Source organism: Sebastes umbrosus, chromosome 15, assembly GCF_015220745.1.
Source record: "Sebastes umbrosus isolate fSebUmb1 chromosome 15, fSebUmb1.pri, whole genome shotgun sequence".
Classification (NCBI taxonomy): domain Eukaryota; kingdom Metazoa; phylum Chordata; class Actinopteri; order Perciformes; family Sebastidae; genus Sebastes; species Sebastes umbrosus.
In genome coordinates, this window is record NC_051283.1 from 7,338,684 (window position 1) to 7,351,665 (window position 12,982).

General features: G+C 40.0%; 1 protein-coding gene across 1 annotated transcript in view; it reads right to left on the reverse strand.

Annotated features, from left to right (window-relative positions):
• Nucleotides 1–12,982, reverse strand: part of kcng2 (potassium voltage-gated channel, subfamily G, member 2) — a 37,537-nt gene that overhangs the window by 1,462 nt on the left and 23,093 nt on the right. The window lies entirely within an intron of this gene.

A 12,982-nucleotide genomic window follows, 5' to 3' on the forward strand; every position in this document is an offset into this window, starting at 1 on the left:
TCATTGACAGCGAAGGTTGACGCGTTTGATCTCACAACAAAAAGGTGACTCTGAACAAAACGCGAAAGGGAAGGTGCTGAAAGATTCATGATGTGTAAAACTAAAGGCTTTGATTATCTCATTTAGTAAACTCCACTGACTCGCACATCAAACCCGAGTGATCAAGAGGTGGAAGCTGGAGCTGTGCAGACGATGTTACGTATATAATTAACTGTCTCACCGGAGTCAGTCATGGATAAACCTACACTGTGGCTTCTTAATGCCGCAGTGGGTAGAAATGGAGCAAATCAAAAATGATTAAAGGAGACAGGTTATATGAAAACAAATCATGTGCCTCTGTGTCCTCCGGTGCTCCTTTTGGCATCTGCAAGATTTCACAGACCGGAGGAAAACAACCAATTAGAGATAAGCTGGAGTCTTGACATCTCTGAGCAGCTGTCAATCACTCACAAACTCTGATCAAACGGTCAAACTAGGCAGCGCTGATCAAATATGAATCAATATTCTGTTAATGTAATGCCTATTTCTCTCCTCACATGTTTTCAGAAATATCTTGTAGTGCACGGTTTAGCTGTAAAAAGTTTGTGACCCGGCAGCCACTTTGAGATCTGTTGAGGAAATATCAAGCACTGCCCACCAGCTGGAGCACAGCCAATAGGAACACTCTCTCTCTGAAAGGGCTCACAGACTAGATTTTTTAAAGCCTGAAAACAGAGCCATGTGGAGGTGCAAAAGTCTAGTTTTCTCTCCGAACACTTGAATTACAATATGCTGAAAGGTTATTATGGAATTTTTGCCCAATGATGCCAAAAATATTTACTTTAACCGTCATCCTACCAACCCATTTAACATGCACAGATTAAACTACTGTAAGAAACAAAATGTTAACTTATTTCTTTTCAAAACATTATTAGTTATGTAATTATTGTCATCTCAAGAAGAAAAAAATGATTATTATTATTTTTTGGAAATATACATTTAATTTGCATATTGTGTAAAATGAAAATAGACAGAGCACATGAGTAAATCTGTGTCTGTCGCATCTGTCTGTCTCCTTCAAAATGACTGACCCCTACCCCCCTGATAGTGTGTGATAATTTAATTTAGGACCCATGGCAAACATTTTATCTATTCTATTTTATCTATTTTAACTTTTTGAGTGCTTAGGGGACCCCAATACATTGGTCTCTAAAAAGCACTAATTAAAAGAAAAACAGTTAACAATGATATGTAGTCATTAGGAACAATCTGATTGACAAAGTCATGAAAAATTGGAACAAAAGAATAAAGCACCTGTGAGATACGACAGAAAGTAAACCTCTGGGGTCTGTGGGGAACCCAGTTAGGATAAGGGTTAACACTACCACAGCTGAAATATTCTCTCTTTTAATGATAATCTATTTTTTCAAGACTGCTGAAATAGCGTTCATAAATATTTTAAAATATAATTATAAGAGATTACTTGGTTATTAAGTCAAAGTCAACCCTGGAGGAGACTGAAAAAAAAGTGTGCATTTCATTTTTCTGCATTTACTCAAGTGTTATTAATTACAAAAAAATATCCTTTGCTTTATGTGTGTCAGTTAATTATGTGCGGATTAATTAGACTTTGTGGGAAACTTTCTCTTTTAAAACTTTTAAATCTTTCCTCTTTGAAATGTCGCATAATACTGTGAAATAGGTATATCTCTAAAACATCTTGAATCTCCTCAGACTCACTCCCCCTGTTGTGTTTTCATGGCTCAGATATTCAAGACTTTTGAGGCTGTGTGGAAGCATATGATGACATTAGCGATCCATTAGAGATACAGATACATACACTGTGGGTGTAAAGGTCATCTCCAGGTGTGAACGTGCGCGAGCGTGAAGATATAAGCAAAACATTCCCCTTAGTGTTTGCTCAGTCAACAGCTCTGCTGCCATGGAGACGTCATTCCAACTGACTGCCCTCACAGAAAAGGAAGTCCTCTCATGCATTTTTCAGAGTATACACTTAGTTTTGCATATAGCATGTTTTTTGCCCTAGAGACCTCAAACTTGCTAAACCCATTAGGACCATGTAAATCTCTGATCGGCACATATGGAGTTGCAGTTTTTCACACAGCAGCAGCAGCAGCAGCAATAAACTGCTCCATGGTCACTGAAAAGTAGTCGTCGTAATCAAAAGCGGTATCTGCCGTCAGATTTATGTGTTATGTTCTTTAGTACTGAGGTGGCAGAAATAATCTGAACGCCTTTCCACTGACAGTAAAAGCCAAGCTGTTTTGGTTGATCACGGTCGTAAATTGCCCCCTCTGACAGATGAAGCACCCTCCCATTTACTGAATGTAAAGTCTACAAAATACTAGTTCTGTCTGACCTCCACGGTGTGGATGTGAAAGTGTTGTGTAGTAGTTAAATGCCAGCTAGCTTTATGTGCTACAGGATCTTATATATTATTATAGAAAATCAATGATTTCCAATCCAGGATTTCTTACATTGTAATCAGATAAAATGCGTCATTCAATAAGAATCCGAAAATTTGAAAGTGCAATTTTGACCTGGAAACATATCCATACACAGTTAACAAGACATCTGCGGGCCAGCAGCAGCCCTCTGCAGACAGTCATCACAACGGGACTCTAGCTTTACAGCTAATCATATAGTGGCATGGCTCTAAGGGCGACAATAGCCGTGTTTCAACTGTCAAGGAAATTCTTTTGCAATGTCACAAAAAAAGAAATGTGAATTAGGCGCATTAATATCTACGGGCTTGGAGCGAACAAACTTGGCTACAGCGTAGTTTGGTCAGAAGTTGGCGTTATAGGCTGCATGGCTGTTATCCGCCAGTAAAGGTAGTAGAAGAAGAAGAAGAAGTAGAGGTTGTGGACCGGAAACACAACAAGTCGACTATTTAGCTAAAGTAACAGCCTCAGAGGCGCTAGCAAGGCTGTAGACTGTTAGATTAAACCTTTATTTAAATTGCATTTTCAATGACTATATCATATAACAGATTCTACAGGATCTCTTGGAGATTATTCGGAGCATAAGCTGAGCAGTTAAAAAGTAAAATCCTTTATTTACATCACAATGATTGTGTGGGTTTACAAGTGAGGTGCCACAGTAGTAATGGAGGCTCATTTACATCCGCCTCCCACTCAGATAAAGTGTATCTATAGTATAGAAACTTTAGTTTAATTACACATTCTGCTTACTGAGGAGTAAAAGCAGAGAATAACATAAGGACATATAGAATTGTATTTTCTGTTAGTCAGAAAGTCTCCATTGGCTGAAGTTCACAGTTAAATTAAAATGACCTATAGGGAGTCAGTTATCTGCCTCGACACAGCTCCATAGGTCACTGACCAGCTGCTAACAAGCACTTCATGATCTTATTTTGAAATTGTGAAATGATAAAGTAACTACGAGGTTAAGAGCACAGACTGTCAGATACACTTTGAGGCAATTTTAAGCTGAATTGGACCAGAAATTAAAAAAAAACAAAAAAACTTTTTGATCATATTTTCCCATTTCAGAATGCCAAAAACATTTGGATAGATTATAGAGGCAACAGTACTTTACTAAATATTGTTATATTTAGTAAAACAGCCTCTCTATAGACCTTTTAATTGCCTTTTTATCTGTTGCTAGGGGCAACAGCTTTGGTCCAAGTTTACTTCCTGTCAACTCCTTCATTAACAAACACTGCAGCAGGAAATACAGATGGGCTTGTTGTCAAGTTTGAAAAGGTCTATTCAGTTTCATATCGACAGTATCATATTCTCTGTTCCTCTTCCCGAACCCCAATTATACGCATTATGTCTGTGGTTATTAATCCACTTTTGAGTCCTCATGCAAAGTGTTTTTTCTTTATACCAGTTTTGGCATCAGCGGGGCCATTAAAGCGCTGCAGCACATGGCAATCTTGACGCTCTGCTGTTACAGCGGAGTGATTCAAATTAGAGCTGAAATCCGCCCTCTAACCACATGCTGTCATTTCACATCCAAAGTAATACGAGTCTGACGCCAAAACAAAAACTGTCCAAATCCTTAAGGAGCTCACTCTTTTTCACATGTTAACCAGTATGTTTCAAAACTCCTCTGTCAGTCTGCGTCCACAAGAGAGTCCAACTGTCTGTCTGTGACACATTTGCAACTGATGCTGTCCCTTTCCTTGAATTTGACCAGCGTATTTGTTTTGTTCTCCGTCAGAGGCTTTCTGGCTGAGTGCATTTTCCACTCCCCTCCTGCACCGTTCTCCACACGGAAAAGCCTCCGATGCAGGCAGAAGCACTCAGAAGGATCAAATTAAAAGCACACAATTATCCGTCTCAGCGATCAGGAGACTCTGACCCTGTCACATGCTAAAGACAACACATGTAAACCAAACAATGAAGGAGGCGACGGTGGCGGATAACCTCTGATCCCCACAGATAAGTTGGAGTGGGTATGATTCACAAACAGACGCTCTTCAAGTGCCGAGCTGGTCGCATCTTCGGCACACCCATGCTTTTAATGGATTCATTTATTCACCTCACTGGGCTCTGCTGTGTGTACTGAGTGTCTGTGTGTTTGTTCTGCCGGCCAGATTGAGTTTCAACACTTCCAGACACCATCTTACTGTAATATGCTTCTTCTAAAAGCAAGAATCTTGTTACAGTACAATAACGTGATTGTGTGTGAATCTTCAGGGTTTTAAGGTCAAGCAAGTACAATTTCCCTCTATAAGAAGAGATGGCAGATTTATGATCGTATGCACTACTGGAAGTGCACCCTGGAGAGCGCAGACCTCAACCAAGGCAGGTTTCATGTGCATTGCTGAAATGAAAAAACACTTTCGGACACTACTCAGGTCATTTTTATTCACACTTCATTCATTCGCACTGTTATTCCTTGGCTTTTGGCTCGGCATGAGAGTTCCCTTTTTTAATCCTTTTTCCTTTTTTTGGTCTTAACGCTTTTATTAATTTAATGTCCTATTGGTTTTAAATTGGTTTTACTGTTTCTTTTTTTTTTTTATAATTGTACAGCACTTTGTCAACTTTTGTTGTTTTTAAATGTGCTTTATAAATACATTTGGATTGGATTGGATTTTCTCTGCGCCGTTAATTAAGTCATTGCTGTCACACAATTAAAACATGCCAGATCTACATCAAAGACTATCCATTATGAATACTGACATGTATTTTTTGTGTGTGATAAATACATATTTGAGCAATTATTTAGAGTTGGCCCTTAAGCGAAATGCTCAGAGGGAATTTAAAGTGACAGTAGGCAGTATATTTTTGGCATCATTGGGCACAAATTCCATAATAACATTTCAGCATATTGTAATTCAAGTGCTCTGAGAGAAAACTAGACTTCTGCTCCTCCTCATGGCTCTGTTTTCAGGCTTTAGAAAATCTAGCCTGCGACGGGAGACTTTGACCAATCACAGGTCATTTCATTGAGAGAGCGTTCCTATTGGCTGTGCTCCGGTCATGTGACCGGAACTTGGCGTTCCTTCACCAGATTTCACAATGGCGGTGGCGTCACAAACTTTCTCATTTTACAGCTAAACCGTGCACTACAAGATGATTCTGAAAACATTTGAGGTGAGAAATAGGCATTACAGTAACAGAATATTGATTCATATTTGATCAGCGCTACCTAGTTTGAGCATTTGGTTGGAGTGATTGACAGCCGGCTCTCATCTCAGCAAACCTCAGATCAGCTCTTACTGCTTGTTTTCCTCTGGTCTGTGTAATCTTGCATGCCGTTAGGAGCACCGGAGGACACAGAGGCACATGATTTTTTTCAGGTTACCTGTTTCATCTACTACTGTCACGATTTAGCGACCGTTTTATAAAAATAACTTTTTTAAATCATATTTGCTCCAATCTCACCTACTTCAGCTTTAAGTTCCCCCTGGTAAGCAGTGATGGAGCATCTACGGCTTTTATTGTGAACGTTAAGAATTAACGGCAGTTGTGAATGTGGGGGCAATAAGCGTATTCCCCAAAATGAATAAATACAAAGTACTTTGTCGCCGTTTTTCTTGTGATGCGCTGCTCTGCTCACATTAAATACATTATTTTCGGGCCACAACTCATGGATTTGTCTCAATCGCGCCGCTCTCTTTCCTCTCGTCTGTCAAGGAGGGTGAAAAGAGGAGATGTCACGCATCATCATTGTGTCATATCATTGGGGCAAAACACATGCACAGTAAAATCTGGCCCGCACATTTGAGCAAATAGCAACGCACGACCACAGCTCCAGTTACACTTCGCATGTGTCACTCATACCCCATAGCTTAAGACCCGTGTCCCAGCCTCTTTCAGTAAGTCTCATCGTCTGTCTGCCATTTTTCCTTCACCGCAATGCATGATGGTATAATATTCTCAGTTAGTGACCTTTGTTGTCCACTACTTTTCACGACGCATTGTGGGACACTTTGAGTCCACTATATAGGGTATAATAATTCTCACTATACATTCGGACAGCACGACAAAATAGCAAGCTCTGTGAGTGAGTAGTGCGTGACTTCGAACACAGCCTAGGTTTCACTTTTAGAAAAAATAAATTGCATGTGTCTAAAAAAAGAGAAAGTCTTATTTTGACATAATTGAATGTTCTCACATATGAAGTGATCAGCTGCCGGACAGGTTGTGCTCAGTCATAAATATTTAAATAGATTGAAACCAGTTACATACAGTACAGGATGAAAAGGGTTCTATTACCAACAGTTGGTGCGGCTGATGAGGTCAATTCATATAGAAACAGACGACTTGCTTTTACCTCGCCTCATTTCTGCTTCCTACATTCTTTACACAAAGACACCTCACTCATCCTGGTGTGGATCAGTATCATGCTAAAACTTCAACATACACTACGTGATGGTAAATGAGAACTTGTAGCAGTTGAAAACCAAAATACTACGCTAAAATGGTAAGGTTATTTATACACTTTCCAAGATTTTGCAGTTTTAGAGAGAGAGAGATATTTTACAAAATGTATGTAGACTAAGCGTTGACACTAGCCCCTTTTGGGAATGTCTTATTTACTGGGAGACAGTTCCAGGGAGTTAACCAGACGTGCATTAGCAAGCTTCATAAGCACCAGCGGAGAGACGATGCTGTACATGAACAAGATATTTATTCCTCCTCTATGGCAGTAAACACGACATATGGGCCCCCGGTGACTGTGCTATATTCAGAGTTTAACAAGATATTTAGAGCTGACGAACAATATCTGTGAGAAACAGCAGGGTTACGGCCACACTATATGCATACTATACTATATCCCGCACAGAGACACTCACACTGTCTGATGCAGCCTCCACAACATACACACCGCATCACCACATGCTCCCTCACTCCTCCCTCACTCCTCTGTTGGAGGAAGTGTTCTAGCAGAATTTGGAGGTGTAGTTATCCTTTAAGTTTGGAGTATGTTCAAACAGTATGTTTTGGTTTTACACAAGCAAAGGCTTCAGGAATGAAGACTGATTTGGCGAATGCACGTCTGGCTTCCCTAAGCTTTTGAATGGAAAGCCTTCGGGACTGTATATCAAACAGTAGTTGAGAGAGACATTGGCAGTAGTAGGCACATCAGTTGCTAAATGCTAAATGCTGATGGCAGCATACTAACAATGACAATTTTGAAATATTGATGTTTAGAGCTGCAACAATTAATCAATTAGTTGTCAACTCACTAATCACCATCTATTTTGATAATCGATTAATCGGTTTGAGCATTTTTTTAAAGGGACTGTTTGTAACTTTCAGAATTGCTTGTTAACAGCAACACCTGTGGCCGTTAAGTCAACGAAAGTCAGCGTCGGGTTCGCGCTTGCTTGCTCTACATAGACATGAACGAGCATCGCTCAAAACAGTGAGGCGACACACGTCAGCTAAAACCACAATATCACTCTATATTTCAGCTGCTTGGCAGTAATGTTAGCTGACCAGACGAAGGTCTCTCCATGAATCAATGCTGATCCTAGTGTTGGCTAGCAGGAAGAGAAACGTTATCGTCTCCGACCGGGTGCCGGTGTGTCCTTCCGGCGCCCGGTCAGAGACGATAACATTTCTCGCTGCAGAGCCCCGTCACTTCACAAGACACGGGAAACCTCTGCTGGTCTGGAGGAGCTGCAGCGGTTATTTCTGCACAAACATCTACTGTACATTCACTAGATATTCTCAGAGCTACGAAGTCTTCTGCAGTGTGGAGTGAGCGCGCATGAACGTGAGGTGGAGCGAGAACGTGCGCGGTGTGTGAGTGAAGGCAAGCAGGCAGAAGAGCAGAGACTCCAGCCACACAGCCGCATATGCGAGCACGCATGGGATCCCGACCCAGTAGATTTATACGTGTAAGAAGTTACAAACAGTCCCTTTAAGAAAAAAAAAGTCAAAATTCTCTGATTCCAGCTTCTTAAATATGAATATTTTCTGGTTTCTTTACTCCTCTATGACAGTAAAATTAATATCTTTGAGTTGTGGTGAAAAATCAAGACATTTGAGGACGTCATCTTTAGCTTCGGGAACCACTGATTGACCATTTTCTGACATTTTATAGACCAAACACTAATTGTGAAAATAATCGAGAGATTAATCAATAAATCATTAATCATAATAATCATTAGTTGCAGCCCTACTGATGTTTACAGAATCGTGATTAACAAGCAAAGTATTCTGCTCAAACTCGATAATTACATAAGCGTGATTACTTTCTCTGGAACTTTTTAATAAACATCAACATTGGCAATAAAGAGAGGTCTAATTCCACCACCGCCATGGAGACCGATCCAAATTTGTAATCATTTAGGAAATGTATTTTTTTTTCGTTTACGTTCTCACCATCTTAATTTAGTGTGTAAGCATTTGCTAATTAGCACCGAACACACAGTACAGCCGAGGTGTTTGTGAATGTGGATGTCATCATGTGAATTATGTTTTGCAGGTACTTGGATTTGTTATTTGTTATTGTTAGATGACGCTAGATTTGGCAATTACCAAAAGTTATTACAAGTCATCCTCTGGGGATCATGTCGGGCTGTAGGTTACATCATTTCATGGCAGTCCATCCTATATTTGTTGAGATATTTTGCTTTGGACCAGCTGAAAACTAGGGACTATACCTACCCTATCGGAACGTTACTATGGGTGTGACTTTCTTTATCTTCATATGCGTTATGCGAGGTAATAATTGTGCACAGCTAAAAGATAATTGCAAAGTTAATGAACACATGGTTGCTCAACTCAAATGCTTTCACAATGTTTCATTTCCACAGGCAAGATTTATTAATTTCTTGCGGTTTCGGGGAATTGGAAACTCTGACATAACCCATAGAGGAAATATATTTGTCCGTCTATTTATAACTGTGTAAATGACTGATGGCTTCCTCCTGCCACTCACACAGTGCATGCTGGGATAAGCTCCTGCCCCCCACAGTTAACAACGTACTCAATAACCGTTAATACTTAGAGTATGTAACATGCCGCACGTCACCGTCAGCACAGGGCCTCATGCATGTCTACTGCTTATCTAAACACTTGACAGTCAGTCAAGTATATTTCTCTATCCTCGTGTTAATTCTTCTCCCAACAACCTTGAAATGACTTTCATTCAGTGTAAAAATCTGTGACATTGAATGATGGGTTTGAGATTATTGCAAGTTGCCTAGGGAAGAGGAGACAGCAAATCTGGCACATTACAGGGAAACCTGCCTCGGGGAGAAATCTGAACAGAGAGAAGCTCGCTCGAGTCATTTTACACAAATTATAACAAATAACACGGATGTTCCCACTAAGTTAATAGCTTAGTGACCTGCTGTGTGTCTAATCATTTCTCAAAATGACCAAATAAAATCATCTCATCAGTCGCTCCTCCGCCGTGTTTTGATGAATGTCCTCAGTACGTCTGTGTGATTACGATGCAGAAATCGTGATTAACAAGCAAAGTGTTCTGCTCAAACTCAATAATTACATAAGCGTGATTACTTTCTCTGGAACTTTTTAATAAACATCAACTTTGGCAAGAAAGAGAGGTCTAATCCACAACCGCCATGGAGACCGATCCAAATCTTTAATCATTTTTAATTTATTTATTTTTCGATATGGCTGAAAACACTGCTATAACTCACACACACACACACACACACAATGCCTCGGCCCAAGCAGTTTGTTGCTTGTCAATATGTATTTATTACGGCCGGTTCTTTAGAGAGGGCAGCAGAACTTTATGGCAGATGCGTTCTGAACTTTGCTGGACCAGAATATTTTATTCCCTTTCAATCTGCAATCCCCAATCTTTCGCAAAGCTTTCAGAATACATGCTCTTCCCTCTTTAAACACTCATTTACACACCTTAAAGGTCCCATATTATGCTCATTTTCAGGTTCATACTTGTATTTTATGTTTCTACTAGAACATGTTTACATGCTGTAATGTTCAAAAAAACCTTTATTTTCCTCATACTGTCTGTCTGAATATGCCTGTGTTTACCCTCTGTCTGAAACGCTCCGTTTTAGCGCATTTTGACGGAATTGCAACAGAATTGCGTTGCTAGGCAACAGCTTGGGTCCATGTGTACTTCCTGTCAGCTGATGTCATTCACATACACTGCAACCAGGAAATAAACTGGGACACATTTAGAATGTTTACGTTTAAATCTGTGTAAAGGGTGTAAATATTGTATATTTGTGACATCACGAATGGGCAGAAATCCTGACAGCTTGTTTCAAATGCAGAGTTTCTGAATACGGGCTGTGTGTATTTTGCTGGGGATTGAGCGTTTCGATACTTTCACAGTATTTATATAGGACTTAAGCCTGCTTGATAATAAAAAAAACTTGAAAATCTCACTTTTTTATTATATGGGACCTTTAATGCATGTTACCGGGAACTAACCTGCTCTGCTAATAGCCTGCACTGCTTATTTGCACCTCTGGACACATTAATTCATTGTTCCGTCTGTACACCTGCTAATGGTATAGCTGAATAGCTGATCCACTTCAGCCTGCAACAACAGGAACACGGTGTCATTACACTGCAGGCCCATACACTGTTATTTATATCCTGTTCTCTGCTGCTGTGACAATCCAAATTCCCCATGGGGGACATTACAGTTTCATCTGATCTAACCTAATCTAAAGTACCATCGACATTGAAGGCTGTTGCCTGACAAGTGTGTGCTCTCTCTCACTCCCTCTCTCTGCCCCCCCTATGTTAATATTAGGAAACCGTAAAAAGACGAAACATTCAATGACGTACAAATCGAACTATGGGCTTGTTGAACCATTGCACCGCTATCAAATACAGGCCTGCTAATTATTTGATGAGATGCCAGAGACAATTATCTGAACATACGCCTACTTGATCATTAAGTAGCCTACATTATTTCATGTATGAAATCAGTGTTACGGCGTCATTTAAGTTAGTAGAGCTGCTCGGTTATGGCAAAAATCATAATCACCATTATTTTGGTCCATATTGAGATCACAATTATGTAACACGCTTTACTCATTGACTTTGGAAACATCAACCATTTAGAAAGAAAAGTTTGTAGCTTACATTTTAAAGTTAAATCCATCAATGTGGTGCATTTTGAGAGCAAAATTAATAGGTTTTTGAGGGAACTTTGTGCTCTAGTAAACAATTTAATCATAAACACATTGGTTGCGTAGATATTAATTGTGATGAAACGGCTTTAAAAGTCCTCACAAAGCATGGTAAACGAGCCGGGGTCCGTGTTTCAGGGTGCTGTAAAGCGGCATCTTCATCCCGGACCTTTCCAAGCCGACATATAGCCAGTCGTGGCACACCGCTACAAAGGAAACACGCCCGGCGAGGGCCAGCCAGCGCCAGGGAGCGTCCGTCCCCGACCCGCCGAAAGGGCACTGCCATAAAGGAAAGGGCTGCGCTGGATTTATAACTCAAGACATGTTGATTATCTTGTTTTCATAATCGTTGGAAGCCAAAATTGAAGTTAGATTAATTGCACAGCCCTATAATATAGATATATCATTAATTACTATCATCTATTTATATGTTTTGAAGTTAAACACGTTGGAAATGGGTATGGTTTTTACTCTCCCTAATGGGCAAAACACAACCGAAACCGTGACCCATAAACTGCAATACAAACCGAACTGTGTGCTTGTTGAACAGTTAGTTAATAAACACGACTATAACTGATGCACTGAAGTCAACAGAGAGGGAGTAAATGAGTAAAAGTTTTAACATCTAGTTTTGTTTATTTACAGTTGATATTCCACTTGAGCAGAACATTTGGACGCAACTTGAAAGCTCAATCTCCTGGGACTCTCCATGTTTTGATTAGATTTTGGCACAACTGTACCCTCATATTCCCGGAGAATCATCAGTCAATATCCTTCATGCTTTCCACACTGCAAAGTGCTTCCTTTGTGGTTACACTGGAAGAAATCATTTTTTTTAAATATTGGGTATTACTGGACAGTGTTTCGGTTAATGGCAGACCGACTGCTCTAGCTGCAAATGTTTACTAATGCAAATGCTTCTATGGTAACGGGGGAAACGTTTTCTAATATTAAAGTCAATTATGTTCCCTCTTCATGTGCTGAGAGGCTGTTCAGCTGGGTGTGCTTGCAGCACCGCAGGGAGGAGCAATTAGAGCGAGCACAACTGGAGCATTTATCTATTAGCAGTAAGTAACCAAAGGGCTAAAGAAATAATTATTTAAACTCTTTTACTCTCAGTTTTTGTAGATTTCTCGATTAATCCAGAAACCAAATGGCGATGCACCAGCCAGTTAACAGTTAAAGGTCTCAAAGGCCTGTGGTGGTAAACGCTGGAATTTAGCCCGAGCAGTTGTTAAAGTCAGTCAGAATGGGATTTAGATATAAAGGCAGTAGTGGGGTAATGTAATCAAAGCAATATTTAGTCTTCAAACCTTAAGCCTTATTTTTACAGGCTGAGTGCAGACAATACTAACTTTTGCTGTCTTCAAATATTTAAAATTTAAATGTTCAAAATCTTGCTCA